Consider the following 19,207-nt stretch of genomic DNA (forward strand, 5'->3'; position numbering starts at 1 on the left):
TCTTCTCCCCCAAAGCCCCACATCCCACTCTAACACTAGCCACTCTACTTATACCTGCCTTCCCTTTATTTGCTGCTGTTAATAAGCCAATCAACTGGTAACAATTTGCAAATGTGCCTTGTTTAGACTCTTAGAAGGTGAAACTCACCAGCTCGGGCACAGAGACTCACCTCTGCAAAGGTCCCTCTCCAAATCTCGCTCTGACTCCCAACTCTGCAAGGTGAAACTTAGGAACCTCGGAACCCAAGGGGCAACTTTTTCACCCAGAGGATGGTCCGTATATGGAATGAGCTGCCAGAGGAAGTGGTTGAAGCAGGTACATTAACAACATTTAAAAGGCACTTGGACAAGTCAATGGATAGAAGTTTACAGGGATATGGGACTAGATTAGATGGGAATCTTGGTCGGCATAGACCAGTTGGGCTGAAGGGCCTGCTTCTGTGCTGTTTGAGACTCTGTGACCTCAAATCTGTCTTACATCAACAACCGTGTATTTTTAACCAGTGACTCTTGGTTCTAAGATTCTCCCACAGGACGAAACATCTTCTCCAGACCCCTCAGGATGTGATACATTTCAGTCATCCCCTCTTATCTGTGATCCTCTTACCTCTTATCCAACAGGTATAAGCTTAGCTGCTCCAACTGTTCTCATTGTACAACCCACCCAGTCCAGGCATTACTCGAGTAGACAGCACCAATGTCTTAGAGAAATAAAGTACTGCAAATGCTGGAATCTAGATGAAAAACACAATGATGCTGGAGGAAATCAGCAGGCCAGTGTCTTTCCTTAGAGAAGGAGACCAGTGTTGTACAGTGTGCTCCAGATGTGGTCTCACCAATGTCCTGTACAACTGAAGCAGAACCTCCCTGCTGAGCAATAAACCATAATATCCTGCTAGCTTTCCTTAATATTTGTTGTAGCTACATACTAGCCTTCTGCAAACAATGCACTGTGAAACGCAGATCCCTCTGCACCTCAGGACTCTGAAATCTCCTGGTCAATAAAGAGCTCTCAGCCAAATCCCACCCTACAGTCCTGTAGGTCACGGCTTCAGGTATCCATCTGTTTAAATGTGGGCAGGTTCTCTGCCTCACCAGCTCTCTCAGGCAGTGTCTTCCAGATCCCAGCACCCTCTGGGGAAAGAAAATTCCTCATCTCCCCTCTAATTCTTCCACCAATTACTTTAAATCTCAGCCCCTGCCATCTGACTCCTTTGTTGAGGGACTGTTTCTTCCTATTTACTCAGTCTGGGACCTTCATGATCTCATACACTCAACTCACTCTTCTGCCAGCTTCTCCTGTTGCCAAGGAAAGGAACCCACATAGTCTCCCCTCATAACTATAACTCTCCAGCCCCAGCCACACCCTGTAACCACCACGCCCCCCCCCCCCCCCAGTGCTGTCACATCTGTCCCGCAGTGTGGTTACCGGGACTGTACCCAGTCTCTCACTGTGCTCTAACTGAGAGTGAATTTTTTTAACTGACCAGCTAAATTTCCGTGAGGACACTTGAGAAAAACTCCCCTGCCATCCAAAATAATCCTATGGGATTAGAGGGCACGACTTCAGGATTGAAGGGCACCCATTCAGAACAGAAATGCGGAGAAATTTCTTTAGCCAGAGGGTGGTGAATCTGTGGAATTTGTTGCCACAGGTGGCTGTGGAGGCAAAGTCATTGGGTGTGTTTAAGGCAGAGATTGATAGATATCTGAGTAGCCAGGGCATCAGAGGTTATGGTGAGAAGGTGGGGGAGTGGGGCTAAATGGGAGAATGGATCAGCTCATGATAGAATGACAGAGGAGACTCGATGGGCTGAATGGCCGACTTCTACTCCTTTTTCTTATGGTCTTATGGGAGCAGTATCCACCTGAGCAGACCAAAGGCCTCTCGTTCCAGGTGGGACTTCCTTCCATTGGGCAGTGGTTCACGCGGTGGGTTATGTTCAGTTTTGACATCCCATTAAGGAGGCCAGCATGTATTGCTCTCGAGAAGGTGGGGATGAGCTGCCTCCTTGAACCGCTGCAGTCCTTCTGGTGAAGTTGCTCCCACGAGAGGGACTTCCAGGATTTAGATCCAGTGATGATGAGGGAACGGCGATATATTTCCAAGTCAGGTTTGAGTGTGACTTGGAGGGGAACCTGCAGGTGGTGGTGACCCCATGCACCTGCCGCCCTCGTTCTTGTTGATGGTCAAGGTCACACTTGTGACCAAGACACCTGGGGTTTGAACACACACCTTTCGAACTTGGGGATGAAAGTGGTGTTGGCAACCAGCAGGATAGGCAGAGCCGGAGCCTTGTTGCCAGCTCTAGAGGTGTTGCTCACCCACAGAGACTGGACTAGGGTAGATTCTGCTGTAACAACGACTAACATAAGTACTCAGGATCAGGGGACACTACTCTGCCCACTGAGTCCGTCTTGTCACTCAACAAGTTTATGGCTGGTCTTTGACCTCTGCACCATTTCCCTGCACCACCCCCCTTTCCCTGGATTCCTTTAACATCCAAAAATCTATCAACCCCTGTGTTAAATGTAATCAATAACTGCACAGCTCTCCAGAGGAGGGACTTCCAATAATTCACCACTCATTAGGTGAACAGATTTCTCCTCATCCGTGGAGGCAGATAAAGTATCTGTTAATTCCTTATTCCCCATTGTAAGTTCTCCCATCTTTAGAAAGTCCCACAGTTGCCCTCGATAGTCTTCTCATTTCTACAGACCTACAAAAACTTTTATGTTTTTATGTTCCTTGCCAGCCCACTCCCACATTCTGTTTTCCTTTTCTTGGTCAATTTCTTGGGACATCCTTTGCAGAATTCTAAAAATCCTCCCAATTCCCAGGCCTTTTGCTTTGTGTGACAACTCTATAAGCCTTGTCCTTCCAGTTAATACTCTCTTTAATTTCCCTGCAATCCGTGGTTGCACCATTTCACTTATTGTGTTTTTATACTTTAAAGGAATGTTCACTTGTTGCAAAACCTGTATCTTTAAATGTTGCCCATTTCCTGTCTGCAGCAACCAACCCCTCACACCTTCAAATTTCCCTCTGCTTAGATTAAAAACCCTGGTTTCAGAAACTTCATCACTTCCACACTTAGTGTGAAATTCTCAGAATCAGAATCAGTTTATATCACTGACTTATACAACGTGAAATGTGTTGTTTTGCAGCAGCAGTACAGTGCAAGACATAAAGTTATTATAAATTACAAAATAAATTTAGTGAAGGACAGGCTAATTAGGGACAGTCAGCATGGCTTTGTGAGGGGCAGGTCGTGCCTCATGAGTCTGACTGAATTCTTTGAGGATGTGACAAAGCACATTGATGAAGGTACAGCAGTGGATGTGGTGTACGTGATTTTAGTAAGGCATTTGATAAGGTTCATCATGGAAGGCTCATTCAGAAAGTCAGGAGGCATGGGATCCAGGGAAACTTGGCTGTGTGGATTCTGAATTGGCTCGCCCATAGAAGACAGAGGGTGGTGGTAGATGGAGCGTATTCTGCCTGGAGGTCGGTGACCAGTGGTGTTCTACAAGGATCTGTTCTGGGACCCCTGTTCTTTGTGATTTTTATAAATGACTTGGATGAGGATGTGGAAGGGTGGGTTAGTAAGTTTGCTGATGATACAAAGGTTGGTGGTGTTGTGGATAGTGTAGAAGGTTGCTGTAGGTTACAACAGGACATTGATAGGATGCAGAGCTGGGCTGAGAAGTGGCAGATGGAGTTCAACCCAGAAAGGTGTGAAGTGATACACTTTGGAAGGTCGAATTTGAAGGCAGAATACAAGGTTAATGGCAGGACTCTTATCAGTGTGGAAGAACAGAGGGATCTTGGGATCCAGGTCCATAGATCCCTCAAGGTTGCCATGCAGGTCAATAGGGTTGTTAAGAAGGCGTCTGGAGTCTTGGCCTTCATTAGTCGGGGTATTGAGTTCAAGAGCCGTGAGGTAATGTTGCAGCTCTATAGAACTCTGGTTAGACAACACTTGGAGTATTGTGTTCAGATTGGGTCACCTCATTATAGGAAGGATGTGGAAGCTTTAGAGAGGGTGCAGAGGAGACTTACCAGGATGTTGCCTGGATTGGAGAGCATGTCTTATGAGGATAGGTTGAGTGAGCTAGGACTTTTCTCTTTGGAGAGAAGGAGGATGAGAGGTGACTTGATAGAGGTGTACAAGATGATAAGAGGCATAGATCGAGTGGACAGTCAGAGAATTTTTCCCATGGTGAAAATGGCTAACATGAGGGGGCATAATTTTAAGGTGATTTGAGGAAGGTATAAGGGGGATGTCACAGGTAAGTTTTTTACACAGAGAGTGGTGGGTGCATGGAACGCACTGCCAGCAGAGGTGGTGGGGGCAGATACATTAGGGAGGGAAGGGTTAGATAGATATTAGAGCAGGATAAAACATCGGCACAACATTGTGGACCGAAGGGCCTGTACTGTGCTGTAATGTTCTATGTTCTAACTAAATAAAGTATGCAAAAAAAAGAATAACGAGGTAGTGTTTGTGGGTTCATGGACCATTCAGAAATCTGATAGCAGAGGGGAAGAAGCTGTTCCTGAATCATTGAGTGTAGGTCTTCAGGCTCCTGTATCTCCTCCCCAATGATAGCAATGAAAAGAGGGCATGTCCCGAGTGGTGAGGGTCCTCAGTGATAGATGCCACCTTCTTGAGGCACCGCCTCTTGAATATGTCCTCGATGGTGGGGAGGGTTGTGTCCGTGATGAAGCTGGCTGAGTTTACAACCCTCTGCAGCCTCTTGTGATCCTGTCCATTGGAGCCTCTATACCAGTCGGTGATGACAGGTGTTGTTGACTTGTGCGCCGACGATGACTACTGCCATTGAATTCTCCATCTTCCATCCTCTTTTAATCAAGGCAGCAAAAGGGGTGACTCAGCAGAGACACGAGAGATTCTGCGGATGCTGGAATCTGGACCAATACACAACAAGTGCTGGACGAACTCAGCAGGTCAGGCAGCACCCATGGAAGGAAATAAACAGTCGACGTTTTGAGCCGAGACCCTTCATCAGGACTGGAAAGGAAGAGGGCAGAAGCCAGAATAAGAAGGTGGGTGGAGGGGGAGGAGCACACACAGGCAGGGAACAGGTGAGTTCAGGTGATAGGCAAGTCCAGGTGAGAGGGGGATGGTAGTGGGAGGGGGAGAAGATGTAATAAGCTGAGTGGTGATAGGTAGAAGCAGCCGAGGACTGAAGAAGAAGGAATCTGGTGGGAGAGGGCTGTGGACCATGGAATAAAGGATGGGGGAGGGGAGGAGAGGAGCTGGGCAGGTCATCAAGGCGGGTTAAGGGAGCCATGGGAATAAGGCAAGACAGGAGTGGCGGGGGAAAAGAAGGGGGATGGAGTCACTCAGCAGATCAGGCAACATCTGTGGAAATGGAAACAAGCACCATTTTGGGTTGAAACCCTTCCCCAGACACCACTGTCCCAGAGTGTTTCTGGCATTTTCAGATTTCAACAATCAGCAGTATTTTGAATTTCAAGAAAACATGTCAGTTGTGTCAGGAACGTAAAGCCCCTGTTCCAATCTCAGTGTTGACTGAAATTGCAAAGAGTTGAAGGAGGCTTGGAACATGAAGGTCAGCCCCTGGTGACATCCCAGTCTCAGTCTGAACTACAATGTCCAAATGTTCTGCATTCTCAATCCACATCATCCAATGACAACTTAATGCAAGCTGGAAGCAAGTATAAAGAATTTCTCCTTGGTTTTATGATTCTGACAGCAGGTCACACTGAAATGTTAGTGAGAGGGAAAGGGGCCTCACTCAATCACCAGTGAGCACCATTAAGTGTTCACTTTAACACTCTGTTCACACTCAGTCTCCTTCCTGGCAATCCCTGCACTCACCACCTGTCACAGTAAACAATTAACCACTCATGCCAGCATTATCTGAAAGTGGCCTTGTGTTCCACCTAATCTTCTGGAGGTGGACCCTGGCCACGAGCACTGGAAGGTGGTTCAGCTTCGAGCCACACGAAGCCCACTTACCGTCTCTGAGACGTCTTCCACCCACTGACATCCAGCACCAGCAATATTGCTCACATTTAAAGACACTTAATTGAATTGCCCTTTATCGATGTGATGCAGATCTGTAATTACAATGACTTTAATCATGTAGCAACATTAATATTTTTATTGCCTATCATTCCATCCTCATCCAAACCATGCAGCATAATCCCTCAGGCTCACCTCAGGATGCTCAGCCAGAGCCCTACTCCTCTGTCACACAGTGTTCACTAGTTTAGTAATGCTCCAGCAAAGTTCTGACACACATCCCCAGAGTGAACAGAAAGGCTTTAACCCAGTCCCACCAGGGCTGAGCTTCCAGACTGCTGTCTGTGACAGCCCTGTACCAGCTCTGGGAGCTCCACACCCCCCAGCCCTCGGCATCCCCATTCCATTCACTCAGCCGTTGGTGACCACTCCTTGAGCTGCCTGGGCTCCATGCTCTTGGAATTCCCTCCACAAACATCTCCAGCCCTTTTCCTTCCTTAAAATCTATCTTCTTGACCAAGCTTTGGTTAGCAACCTGCAACCTGACTGTGCTAAGCAGACAGCAGTCTCACCTCTTGAGAGAGGAGGCCATAAGTTCAAGGCCCAGTAATCAGAGAGCTTCTCCTTCCTCAGGGGAAGGGATCAAGGCTGACGTTGTGTCACCCCACACTGAAGCTGGTGTGACACCACACACCTCCACAGATGTGGCTGACGAGGTGGCTGCTGCTTTGTAAGGTGGCCTGCTCCTTCCACTGCTTCTGCGAGGTTTCTAAGCATCCCGCCGTGCAGACAAAGGCCTCACCACCCCAGGAGCTGATTCTCCCCCGAGTAGCCAAGGATCCTCGATTCCCAGGGATCAGTGGGCATTCTGAATTGCTTCAAGGAGACTTTGAGCACATCCTCGAATGTTTTCCTCAGTCTGCCTGGTAACCTCCTCCCCCTAACACAACCCACAACAGATTGCCCGTTTGGGGATCCTGACACTGAGCATGGGAATGGCGTGGCCCAGCGGACACTGAGCATGGGAACGGCATGGCCCAGCGGACACTGCACATGGAGGCCACAGTGCAGAGGATTTTGCAGAGACACGGTTGGGGGGATTGTACCAGTGCCTGGAGGTGGCTGCTGCAGCTGATGGGAGGGTCATTGTGGGAGGGGCAGTACTGAGGGAAGGTCACACTGATGAAAGTGGCAACTTTCAGATGGGCACTCAAACCAAGGCCGAGGCTTTCTGATGCAGGGTCTCGACCTGAATCGTTCACCACCCCTCTGCCTCCACAGATGCTGCTCGACCCACTAAGTTCCTCCAGCTGTTGTTGCTTGTGCCGGGTGCTTGTGCAGGGGATGTGCAGAGGAACTTGTGTCTGAGGCATATCTTTATCTTTGACCATTGCTGCTCGTGGGATCTTGCTGTGCACCAATTGACTGCTGCACGTCCCACATTGCACTCTTCTCAGGAGGAGCCTCATTGGCTGTAAGGTATTTCGGGATGTGGGGAAGGTGTTAAGGGAGAGTAAGCCTCTCCCCGCTGTTGCTACGTGACAGACGCAGTGTTAGCGAGGTCCGGTATTCAATCCCAGCTGCTCTCATCTGTCACAGGTCTCCCCAAACCAGGAGAATTATTTCTCTCTGTTTGCCAAACCGCCAGGAAGCTGAAGGAGATTTGGCAAATGTCTGTTTGTCAAAGTAATGGAACAAGCAGCTAAACTGAACCTCATCGTCCTGCCAATTAACCTGCGAGAGCCGAACAGCTAAAGATAACAGCCTCCCCACAGTGACCACGAGACTGTCTCCCTCTTCCAGCCAAATATCATTTCCCTGACACCACTCGGCTAATTTGAATCCTTCCGAAACTGTGATTAAGGTACCGGAGATGTGTCCAACTCACAGCCCCAGTCAGTGAGGGACGGATTCCCCTGAGGGTGATGTTACAGAGATCTCACCAAACCCCCACATACTACCCCCCAACCCTCCCCCTCCCCTACCAACCCCACACACTCTACCCACCCCTCCCCACTCTCACCTCCCCTAAAAACCCCACACACTCCCCCATAACCACCCCTTCCTTCCCCCTCCAACCCCACACACTACCCCACCAACCCCTTCCTTCCCCCTCCAACCCCACACACCCCCCTACCCACCGCTCCCCACCCACCCCCTCCCCACCAACCCCTCACACTACCCCCTCTACCAACCCCTTCCTTCCCCCTCCAACCCCACACACCCGTATCTACCCCTCCCCACCCTGCACCTCCCCCACCAACCCCACACACCTCCCCTTACTCATCCCTCCACCTCCACACCCCCTTCATTCTCCCTCTCCCCCTCCCTCACACACCCTGCACATTTACCACCCACACTTTCTCCACATCCCCGCCCTTACTGAACCCCCAAACCCTCTTTGAAAGAGCGACCAAGTTGGTGTCCCGTAGCCCTGAACACCTGCCTGCATCTATCCATTTCCCTGCTGATGGCTGAATCTGCTCCCCACACCTTCTGAGAAAACCACCTGTGAGTGCAGTGTCTCCCTGGTCCTTCCCCTGACCTTCTTCACTCGTGTCCCTCTGCTCACCCACCTTCCTGCCCCAGAAAACCTTTCTTCTCACAAAAGTTCCAAACACATCCATCAAAACTTCCCTTAACTCTTCCTGGTCAACGCCAGCTTCACTGTTCTCTGTATAAAACTCTGGTTAGACCACATTTGGAGTATTGTGTGCATTTCTGGTCACCCCATTACAGGAAGGACGGGGAGGTTTTGGAGATGGTGCAGGAGAGGTTCACCGGGATGCTGCCTGGATTAGAGAGTATTAGCTTTAAGGAGAGGTTGGACAAACGGGTTGTTTTCTCTGGAGCCTTGGAGGCTGAGGGGAGACCTGATCGAAGTTTATAAGATTATAAGAGGCACAGATAGGGTAGAGGGTCAAAGTCCTTTTCCCAGGGTGGAAATGTTAAACACCAGAGGGCAGAGCTTTAAGGTGAGAGGGGGAATTTAAAGGAGATGTGCGGGACAAGTTTTTTTTACATAGAGAGTGGTGGGTGCCTGGAACGGGCTGCCAGGGGTGGGGGTGGAGGCAGATACAACAGCAATGTTTAAGAGGTATGTAGACAGGCACAGGAACAGGCCGGGAGTGGAGGGATACGGACCATGTGCAGGCAGATGGGATTGGTTTAATTCAGCAGCATGGTCAGCACAGATATCTTGGGCGAAGGGCCTGTTCCTGTGCTGTACTGTGCAGGCATTATTTCCCTCCACAGAAATAATGCCTGCATTCATTCTAAATAAATCCCCTCAGGCAGAAAGAGACCCTTCGGCCCATTGATCCATGCTGGCTCTCAACAGAGTATTCCCACCAGTCCCATTCCCTCATCTCCCTGTACCTTATTCTCCCTCACATGCTCATTAACTTCCCTTGGATTCTTTATGCTACTCACCCACACACTGGGAACAATTACCAGCAGCCAATTAACCCACCGACCTGCACATCGCTGGGATGTGGGAGGAAACCGGAACACCCGGGGGAAACCCCCACGGTTACAGGGAGACCGTGCAAACTCCACACAGACAGCACCAGAGGTTAGGATCGAACCTGGGTCACCGGAGCTATGAGGCAGTGGCTCTACCTGCTGCTCCGCTGTGGTGTCTCCCACACCTTCTCCTAGCCCTTGACATCCTTCCTAAAACAGAATGGGATGCAATTCTCCAACAGGGGTCTGAGCAGTGGTTTGTAAAGATTTAGCAGCAACTTCCTCACCTTTGTACTCTGCCACTGAAGCCAAGATACCCCGTGCTATAACAACCTTCTCAGTTTGCCCTTCCAGCCCCAGAGACTGGCATACATACCCCCCAGCCCCCACACCCCCCCCCCCCCGCCCCGGTGTCTGCACTGCACCAATTTTAACATTCACTGATAGTATCTCTCCTCATTTCTCATACCAAAGTGAACCATTTTAGTTACTTCCCCGTATTAAATGTACCCTGCTGTGTGTCTGCCCTTTTCACCAATGTGTCTCTGTCCTCCTCAATCCTGTCACTACCTCCTGAACAATGCTGTCTCAGACCACATCCAGGACTCTAACTGGTATCAAAATATCCCCTCCTTCCTCCCTTTCTAAAGAGGAGATCAGGAGAAGTCATCGAAACAGGGACACCAGAGACTGCAGAGGCTGGAATCTGAAGCAACAAACAAACAAACTGCTGGAGGAACTCAGTGGGTCGGGCAGTATCTATGGAGAGAAATGGACAGTCAAGGTTTCGGGTCGAGACCCTTCATCTGGAGAAGTAACCAAAACCCTGGTTAGGAAGGTCAGTTTAAAGACCGGCCTTTGAGGTGAAAAGTCAGGAGTTTAGGGAGAAATTTTGCAGAGTTGGGACCAAGGTAGCTGATGTCACAGCCAGCAATGGTGGGAAGGCAGAATTTAACTATAACCCCTCACTTGCCTTATTTCTTTAACTTCAGTTCTGCATTCAGAATCAGAAACCGGTTTACTATCACTGACTTATATGTTGTGGAATTTGTTGTCATAAGAATGAAAATCCAACCTTAATAAATAGAGCACAGAGTAAAATAATTCACCAACACACTGAAGTGTTTGGCAATGAAATTAGAACTTTGATCATCTTCAAAACTCAATTACCTTGAATTAATTTGTTGCTAACGAACCGTTCCTCTTGGTTTGTTTCCACAATTGAGTTAGGGAAGTGGAAAGTGTGGAGCCAATTACTGTCAAGGTCTGTGTGCTGACATTCGAGCTGGGGTTTACTGACCCCACTGATGTCACCAACAGCCCGCACCTATGGAGAATAAATACTTTCCCAGATGTCAATAGCTGGTGTGAAAGCAGGAGATGTGCCACAGGTTGCCCAAAGCTCAGGCACAGAGGTGGCTTCTACGGAGGAGAGAGAGGTGGTGGTCAATGAGGGAAATGCAGGGATTAGGAACTGGGCAAACTCCACTCTCCACCCTCTCCCCTGGCCTTACTGAGGCTGGACACACAGTTCCAACATCACTGCCTTTCTTGACCTCGATCTGAAATTGGGAGTGTCAACCCACTGCCCCACTGCCGACTCTGACCCCGGCTCAGCTCATCAGCTGCTGGAACTCTCTGCATTGCTACGGTGTCGTCAGGTCCTCTCTCCCAAGAATGTCGTCTCTCACCTTCCACCCTCCGGAAACATGAGCTCCTCTAAAATCATCGCCGGTGTGTTTGCCGGCTCACTGGCTCCCAATCCAGCCAAGCCTCTTGTTTCCATCCCTCCAGTTTCACTCCCCGTCTGCAACCCCCTCCAGCCTGAATGCCCCAAGCAGCTCCAACATTCACCGCTCCAGTGGTCGATCCTGGCTCAGTGCCAATCAGCAGTGTGTTGTTTACCACAGAGGATAAGGCCATTCAGCCCACAGTGTCTGTGCTGGTTGAAAGAGAATGCCCCCACCCTCCAGCACCAGTCGTGACTGTTTCATCTGGTGCTGCCTAATGAGTGATAGCATTTCTCCTCATGTTCTTCTACTGTGTCACAGTAAACCTCGGCCTGCCTCTCCAGGTGCCTGTCCCCTCTCCGGTGGGGAACAGATCCACCCCACCTCCCCTCTCCAGGCGCTCATCCCCTCTCCGGTGGGGAACAGATCCACCCTACCTCCCCTCTCCAGGTGCCTGTCTCCTCTCCGGTGGGGAACAGATCCACCCCACCTCCCCTCTTCAGGCCCCTCATAATTTCATACACCTTCCCTCAGCCTCCACTGTTCCAAAGAAAACAACCCCTGCCTATCCAACTTTTTCCAGTGGCTACAACTCTCCAGTCCCGGCAACATCCTCCTTGGTCTCCTGTGCAGTCACGGTGTGATCACATTGTGATCTCCTTGGTCCACCCTGGGATGGGGGAGGCTGCTTTATCAATGCACCCACGGCTGGAGGGGTCTGTTACAAGCAAGCTCTCTCGGGCTGTAAACTGTGCTGTAGGCAACATAGTTTGTTTTACGTGAATATCTCATTGCACACTCCAATATTTGAGGAGCTCCAATTTGTTTATGTTTAGCTGTGAAAGACTGAATTTTCATTCTCAGCAAAACCAGATACTCTGAGGCAGTGCTGCCCCCTGCAGTGCAGAGTAATCACCTCAGTCTTGTTGAGACATTATTCAGGGCTGTTTGGCAGATCACTTTAATTATCGACAGCCAGGGATGATCTGAAGGGACAGGTAGCAGAGGGAGACATTGGATTGCTTCCGTCACTCAGTGTTACCCAGTCGTATATTCACATGATTGTTGAACAGAGACTGCAGCTCTGGTAACCAAGGGTCAGCTTAGGTTCAACAGTCCTTTCAGTCTGATAGGATTCCTCCCTGATTTACTGGAGCTTTCTCCAACACAGCTGCACCACTGTCCACTCTGCCTGCCTCATCTCATCAGCTGCTGGAACTCTCTGCATGCTATGATGTTGTCAGGTCCTTACTCTCCCAAGAATATCTAGTCTCACCTTCCACCCTCTGGAAACATGAATTATCCATGAATTGTCCTGTTTCATCCTGTCAATTTTGCAAAACTCTCTGCACAACCAGCCGGAAACTGGAGTCGTGTTTGGGAGATGTTTCCCACAGACCAGCCCAGCAGACTCACAGAATCAGACCGAACAGACAGCGTGTCACACTCCTCCGTCACATACCTGGGGTATCCTGTCTCACCAGCAGGGCAGACCCTCCAGAGGGGACGGAACACTGACCTCGCCCTGGGAGTCCTCAGCATTACACTGGGTCAAACAGGAAAGGTCTTCCTGACTACCTTCCGTTCTCCCTCAGCCAGTGAATCAGAGCTCCTCCATGTTCAACAACAGGTGGAGGAACCAGTGGGAGGAGCAGGGGGACTACAGTGTCCATCACTGAGAGGTCTGATAGCACCACCACTGACTGAGCCGGCCGAGTGCTGAAGGACTGGGCGGCCAGACTGGGTCTGCAGCAGGCAGTGAGTAACCAACGCCAGGGATACACCTACCAACCTCATTCCTCACCAGTCTCCCTGTGACCGGTGCATCAGTCCACAACAGCCTTGGTGGCAATGACCACCACACCCCATCTATACACTGACGACACCCTCCATTCATTGGTATAGCAAGACAGGAGAGCTTAATGGGTTAGTCTACATCTGTGCTAAACAAGGTAACTGCTTATAATAGAGCTAAGTGTTCTCACAAATAACAAATGGGGCAAGGCTATGCAATTCGAACACATGAATGGTGGAGGACAATTAAATAGCTGACCAAGGTGCCCATCTAAGTGTTTTGGCCCAGATCCCTCTAAACATTTCCCATCCATATCCAAATGTTGTTATTGTGTCCACCTCAACCACTTCCTCTGGCAGCTCGTTCCATACACACACCACCCTCTGTGGTGAGAAGATCCCCCTCACATCCCAGTTCAATCTTTCCCCTTAAACCTATGCCCTCTAGTTTTTGTTTCCCCTTCCCTGCAGCCTCTTATAGGCTTCGGTGAGATCATCCTCATTTTGCTCAACTCCAAACAATCCACTGCTCTCAGGAACTCCCGGTGCTGTGCACAAAGCAAGAGAAACAAGTGAAAAACGTAAACTGGCAGTAAGTGCAGAGATATCCTCGGTAATGATATCAATAAAAATGGACAGGACATTAAAATGTCACTAATCCACTTTGTAGGTGTAAAGCGGATGAAACAAACAGATTGATTAAAAATTGATTAAACTCACAAGAGTGGAGTTAGTTGGCCAGCGCCCACACTCTGGATGTCTGGTCAATGACGGTTGATAATCCTCGATTTATTTTCATAAAGAACAGAAATTGTGCGTTCTAATCTGTGTTTCAATGATGCATTCATGCAGCCTGTCAAGAGCTTTCGGCTCAGCTCCCCTCCTGGCCTTTGTATATTCACCGAGCTCAAGTTGAGATAGTGTTGAGCAATGTTTTAATTTTTAAAAAACAGAGAAGTGGGAAATGGCTGCGGTGAGGAATTACTTCCCATTCCTGGATTCTGTGGGAACATCCAAAGTCACACACAGGCCAAAGCAGGTAAGGGGAGTAAAACTTCCCCTCCAGAGGGACGGTAGTGAATCAGACGGGGTTTTAACAACAGCCTGGTGGTTTCATGCTCACCATTATTTATGCGGGCTTTTCATTTCCAAATGAGATTTATATCTCAAGAAACAGGAGCAGAAACGGGCTGATGGGCTCATCCCAGCTGACTGCACCATTCAACAAATCACTGCTGATCCAGCTCTGGCCTCAGCACCATCTCTGCTCTGTCCCCACACTCCTCATCTCCCTTGGTGTTTAAGTGCACATTAATCTTTTCCTTGCCTACGTTCAATGATTCTGTCTCCACAGCTCTCGAGGAACAGAGAATTTCAGAGATTCTCAACCCTCTGACAGAAGAAATTCCTTTCAGCTTTATTGCAAATGAGCAACCTGTTGTTCTGAAACTATGTCCCCCGGTTCTAATACGTCCAGTAGATGCAGATCCTCTCAGCACCCACCTGTCACACCCCTCCGAATCCTGTCGCCTTCAATAAAATCACCTCTCGCTCTTCTAGACTCCAATGAGCATGTGTCCAACCCACTCAACCCCCCTTCATGGGTCAACCCTTCATCCCAGGAATCAAGCTTCTCTGCACTGTCTCCTTTGCAAGGATAAATGTCAGGTTTTCCACTTCTGCAAGAAAAACGGTAAGGCAGGGTATTATGTAAATGGTGCCAGCTACATGCACTGACCCCACATCTCTTGATCTGCAGCACCCCACAAGTCACAGCCTTGTAACCTGAACATCCCATTTGTTCCCACTCTCTGTTTTCTGTCCATTAACCCATCTTCAATCCACACCAGTACATTATCCCCAATACCGTACGCTCTAAATTTCTCATCAGAAACCTTCTAAAAGACAAATACGCCACATCCACTGGTTCCCCCATATCCAGTCTGCTGGTTACTTCAACAATTACAACAGATTTGTCAAACAGGATTTCCCTGGAAAACTGGTCTGCAGTTCCCCATTGTTGCTGCCTCTCCTTCCTTAAGTATCACATTTACAACCTTCCAGTCTGTGGGAACCACTCTAAGATCTGTGCAGTTTTGGAAGATAACATCAGTGCATCCACTGTATCCTCTGTCACCACCTTCGGATGTGGCTCATCAGGTCCTGGGGGCTTTCAGTGCTATTAATGTCTCCATGTGTTTTAACTAACAGTGGTTTATCTCAGTTCCTTGTTCATGCTGTAGCTCAGATCTTGGGAGGTTTTTTCCACTTCTTCCATTCAGGCAGATACCTTTTAATGCAGTTTTCCAAACTCATTGCCAACTCAAACATTCATTGTTTGCTTTATTCTGATACAAAATGCCAGTTTCAGATCGAATTAAATCACTTTCAATTTTGATGTAAAATTCTATCATATTAAGATCCCTAAAACCCTTCAATTACAAGCTCATTAATTAACTCTTTTACCCAGTCTATGTGAAAAGCCCTCTGTGGTTACTGTTCTATCTCTGTTACATTTGACTCTATTTCCTGATGTATAGTCTGCCCTGCATTAACCATGTAGGGGCCTGAGGACAAATCCCACCCCCGTTTCCTGCCCCCGTTACTTCTCAGCATCAGCGGAACTGATTCTAATTCTTGAGGTTCTGAGCTAAGATCTTCTCTCTCTCTGCCACCCGTATCTCCATCAGGCCCCCCCCCCCCTCCTCCTTTCCCATTTCGCCCATCATTTCTATCTCAGTGTCCTGGAATATTTAATAGAACAGAACAGGCCCTTCGGCCCACGCTGTTGTGCTGACATAGCTAATCCCTCCTACCTACAGAATGCCCATATCCCTCATTTTCCTCTCATTCATGTGCCCATCCAAGCCCCTCTTAAAAGCCCCCAATGAATTTGCCTCCACCACCCTATCAGGCAACACATTCCAGGCATCCACCACTCTCTCAGTAAAAAACGTACCCCTCACGTCTGTTCTGAACCTACCCCCTCTCACCTTAAACGCATGCCCTCTGGTATTGGATCGCTCAATAATGGGAAAAAGATATTGCTTGTCCACCCTATCTATGCCCCTCATAATTTTATACACTTCCAACAGATCACCCCTCAGCCTCCACCGCTCCAGAGAAAAGAGCCCAAGTTTGTCCAGCCTCTCCTGACAGCACATGCCCTCTAATCCAGGCAGCATCCTAGTAAACCTCCTCTGCACCCTCTCTAAAGCCTCAACATCCTTCCTATAGTGAGGTGACCAGAATTACACGCAATTATTAGCACCCTTTGCCACTTTGCAACCACATCTGTGTGACGGCTGGTAGATTGCACTCACCTTTCTATTTGTGTCATTGACTTGGTTGCGAATTCTGTGTGCATCCAGATAAAGAGCCTTGTCTTCCCAGCTCAGGCTTAATTGGAGGCTGTGCACAGACTTCTGTCTGTACACTCTGCCCTTGCTGACAGACTCTGGTAACCACTGCTCATCTCAGCACCCTGTACCACCCGGTGAACCCACTGCTCACACACTGTCTGGGATTAACCCTTGAGGTCACAGCGGACCCTGTGTATCCAGGAGACCACCTCTCTTATCTGGCTTAAAAATTCCCAAATTGTCTAACGCTTTGGTGTCTGAAGCTGCCTTTTTGTTAATTCATTCCTGGGACCTAGGAACTGCTGATCACACAGGTGTGTTTGCAAAATGGCAGAGGGTGCGATTAAATATTCCAGGACACTGAGACAGAAGTGATGGGCGAAATGGGAATGGATCTAGGCTCTGCTGATAAAGATAGACCCCGACAAAGTGGGGATAAGCCGTCTTCTTGAACCGCTGCAGTCCTTCCGGTGAAGGTGCTCCCCTTGAGAGGCTGGGGAGAGATTTAGGCCCAGTGACATTGAAGGGCCAGTGATATAATTCCACCAGGTTAGTGTGTGCCTTGGGGGGGAATCTGCAGATGGTGGTGTTCCCTGAACCTGTTGTCCTTGACCTCGGAGACATCCGATGTTTGGCAGATGCTTCGAAGTAGCCTGAGTGAGTAAATGTAGAGGGTGCACATTGCAAAGATGTTGTACTGATGGTGAAGGGATGCTTCGATTGGTGGCTGGGGCGCCAGTCATGGAAACCGGCCCTTCGGCCCATCGTTTCTGCACCGACCATCGTGCCCACCTACACAAAACCCAGTTTTCCTCTCACATTCCCACCAACTCCCAGAGTCTACCACTCACCTTCGCACGAGGGGCAACTTACAGGCACCAATTAACCTACCAATCTGCACGTGTCTGGGATGACCCAAAGCACCCAGATGAAGCCTCTGCGGGCGGATCTACCAGCTATGCCTCTGTGCACAAACTGAATCCTTTGGCCTAGTGACTTCCTGCAAGGTGTGTCAGCAGATCAGGAACCTCCAGGGTGGGTCAATAACTTGAGGGATCCTTACATCTCCTCCTGCCCCTCGCACAGTGTGACCCTCCCTCAGTACCACCCCTCCCACAGTGCGACCCTCCCTCAGTACCCCCCTTTTTTTATATATATATAAACGTTTATTCACTAAAAGCACTACAAAAGGACAACCAGTGTCAATATACTACATCTAATACAGAAAAGAAGAAACTACGCAACGACATACTACGGTAGAGAATGCAAACTAATACTAACGAAACACACACGCGACGCTACACCCATCAACGCGACACGCGACACTTCAAATAAGAATCGCTTTCATACCGTCCACGACACGCGATCCCCTGAGGGGCCCACCGAGCGCGGAACTCAGCCAGGATGCCCGCGGAAACCGCGTGCTCCCTCTCTAAACGCACCCGCGCGCGCACGTAAGCGCAGAAGACGGGTAGGCAGGCCGACCTGCCGGTACCCTCGGCCGCCCGCCGCCGCATCCCGTGGATGGCCAGCTTGGCCAGGCCCAGCAGGAGACCCACGAGGAGATCCGCCGCGCGCCCCTCCCCGCGCCGCACCGGGTGCCCATAAACCCACAGCGCCGGGCTGAAGTGCAACCAGAACTTCAGCAGCAGCCCCCACAGATGCTCGAAGAGGGGCTGCATCAGTACCGCCCCTCCCACAGTGTGACCCTCCCCCAGTACTGCCCCCCCACACTGTGTCACTCAGATAAAGCAGCGCTGCCTCATCACTACACTCCCCTCCCTCAGCAGCAGACATACAACAGTGAGGTGTTCCTTCAGTGCGGGGTGTCCAACACTGCTTCGTTCCCTCATTGCTACCCCTCCATCAATGTCTGGGTACTTTCTCCCTCTCCATCACCTCACACTGTCTACTGCTCAACCTCGGGTCCCCAACACAAGAGTGAATGTTCTGTCAACTGCAGACCTCTTCCACAGTTGCCTCGCACACAACTGCCCACATGTGCTCCTGGTGATCTGTTATCCCTTGATTACCAAGAATCTGTCTCCCTCTACCTTAAAAGTATTCAAAGGCTCTGCATCCTCTGCTCCTTGGGGAAGAGGGTTCCAAAGGCACACAACTTTCTCAAAGATAAACAAAAGGATCAATGTCTGCATTAAATGGACCACCTTTAACTGTTAAACAGTGACCCCTGGTTCTAGATTCTCCCAAAGGGGGGAAATATTCTCTCCTCAGCCACCCCTACCAAGACCCCTCAGGATCATACATGGCCCTGGGGAGACTGCGTCTAGAATATTATCACAGATCTGGTCTCCCCACCAAGGGAAAGAAGTGAAGATTCCTGAGATGGGTGTATTTTCCTGTTGGGAAAGGTTGAGCAGACCGGGCCGGTACTACCTCAGGTTTAGAAGAATGTGAGGTGATCTCATTCCCACCCCACGCTCCAAGCTGGAAACACCCAGCAGGTCAGGCACCATCCGTGGAGCGGGAAGCAGAGACTGTGTGAGGACATTTCCCGAGCTGAAACCAGGGGCCGCGGTCTTTGAATAATGGTCGGCCATCAAGGACTGAGCTGAGAAGAAATGTCTTCATCAGAGGAGGTGAATCTTTGGAATTGTCTCCCCAAGAAGGCTGTGGACACTCAGACAATGAATATATTCAAGACTTGGATAATAATGGAATAAATGGACGTGGGGTTAGTGCAGGAAAATGGAGCTGAGGTGGTGAGACACAATTTTTTGAATGAGGAGCAGGTCCGAGGGTCTGAATGGTCTCCTGCTTCAGTTTCTTATGTTCTCATGTTTATAGAGGTTCACCAGGACGCTGCCTGGATTGGAGA

General features: G+C 49.4%; 1 protein-coding gene across 1 annotated transcript in view; it reads right to left on the bottom strand.

Annotated features, from left to right (window-relative positions):
* LOC127578273 (NADH-cytochrome b5 reductase 3-like) overlaps window positions 1-19,207 on the bottom strand; it is a 644,669-nt gene that overhangs the window by 412,060 nt on the left and 213,402 nt on the right. The gene's annotated exons all lie outside the window — the stretch shown is intronic.

This window comes from Pristis pectinata, chromosome 15 (assembly GCF_009764475.1).
Source record: "Pristis pectinata isolate sPriPec2 chromosome 15, sPriPec2.1.pri, whole genome shotgun sequence".
NCBI classification, from domain to species: domain Eukaryota; kingdom Metazoa; phylum Chordata; class Chondrichthyes; order Rhinopristiformes; family Pristidae; genus Pristis; species Pristis pectinata.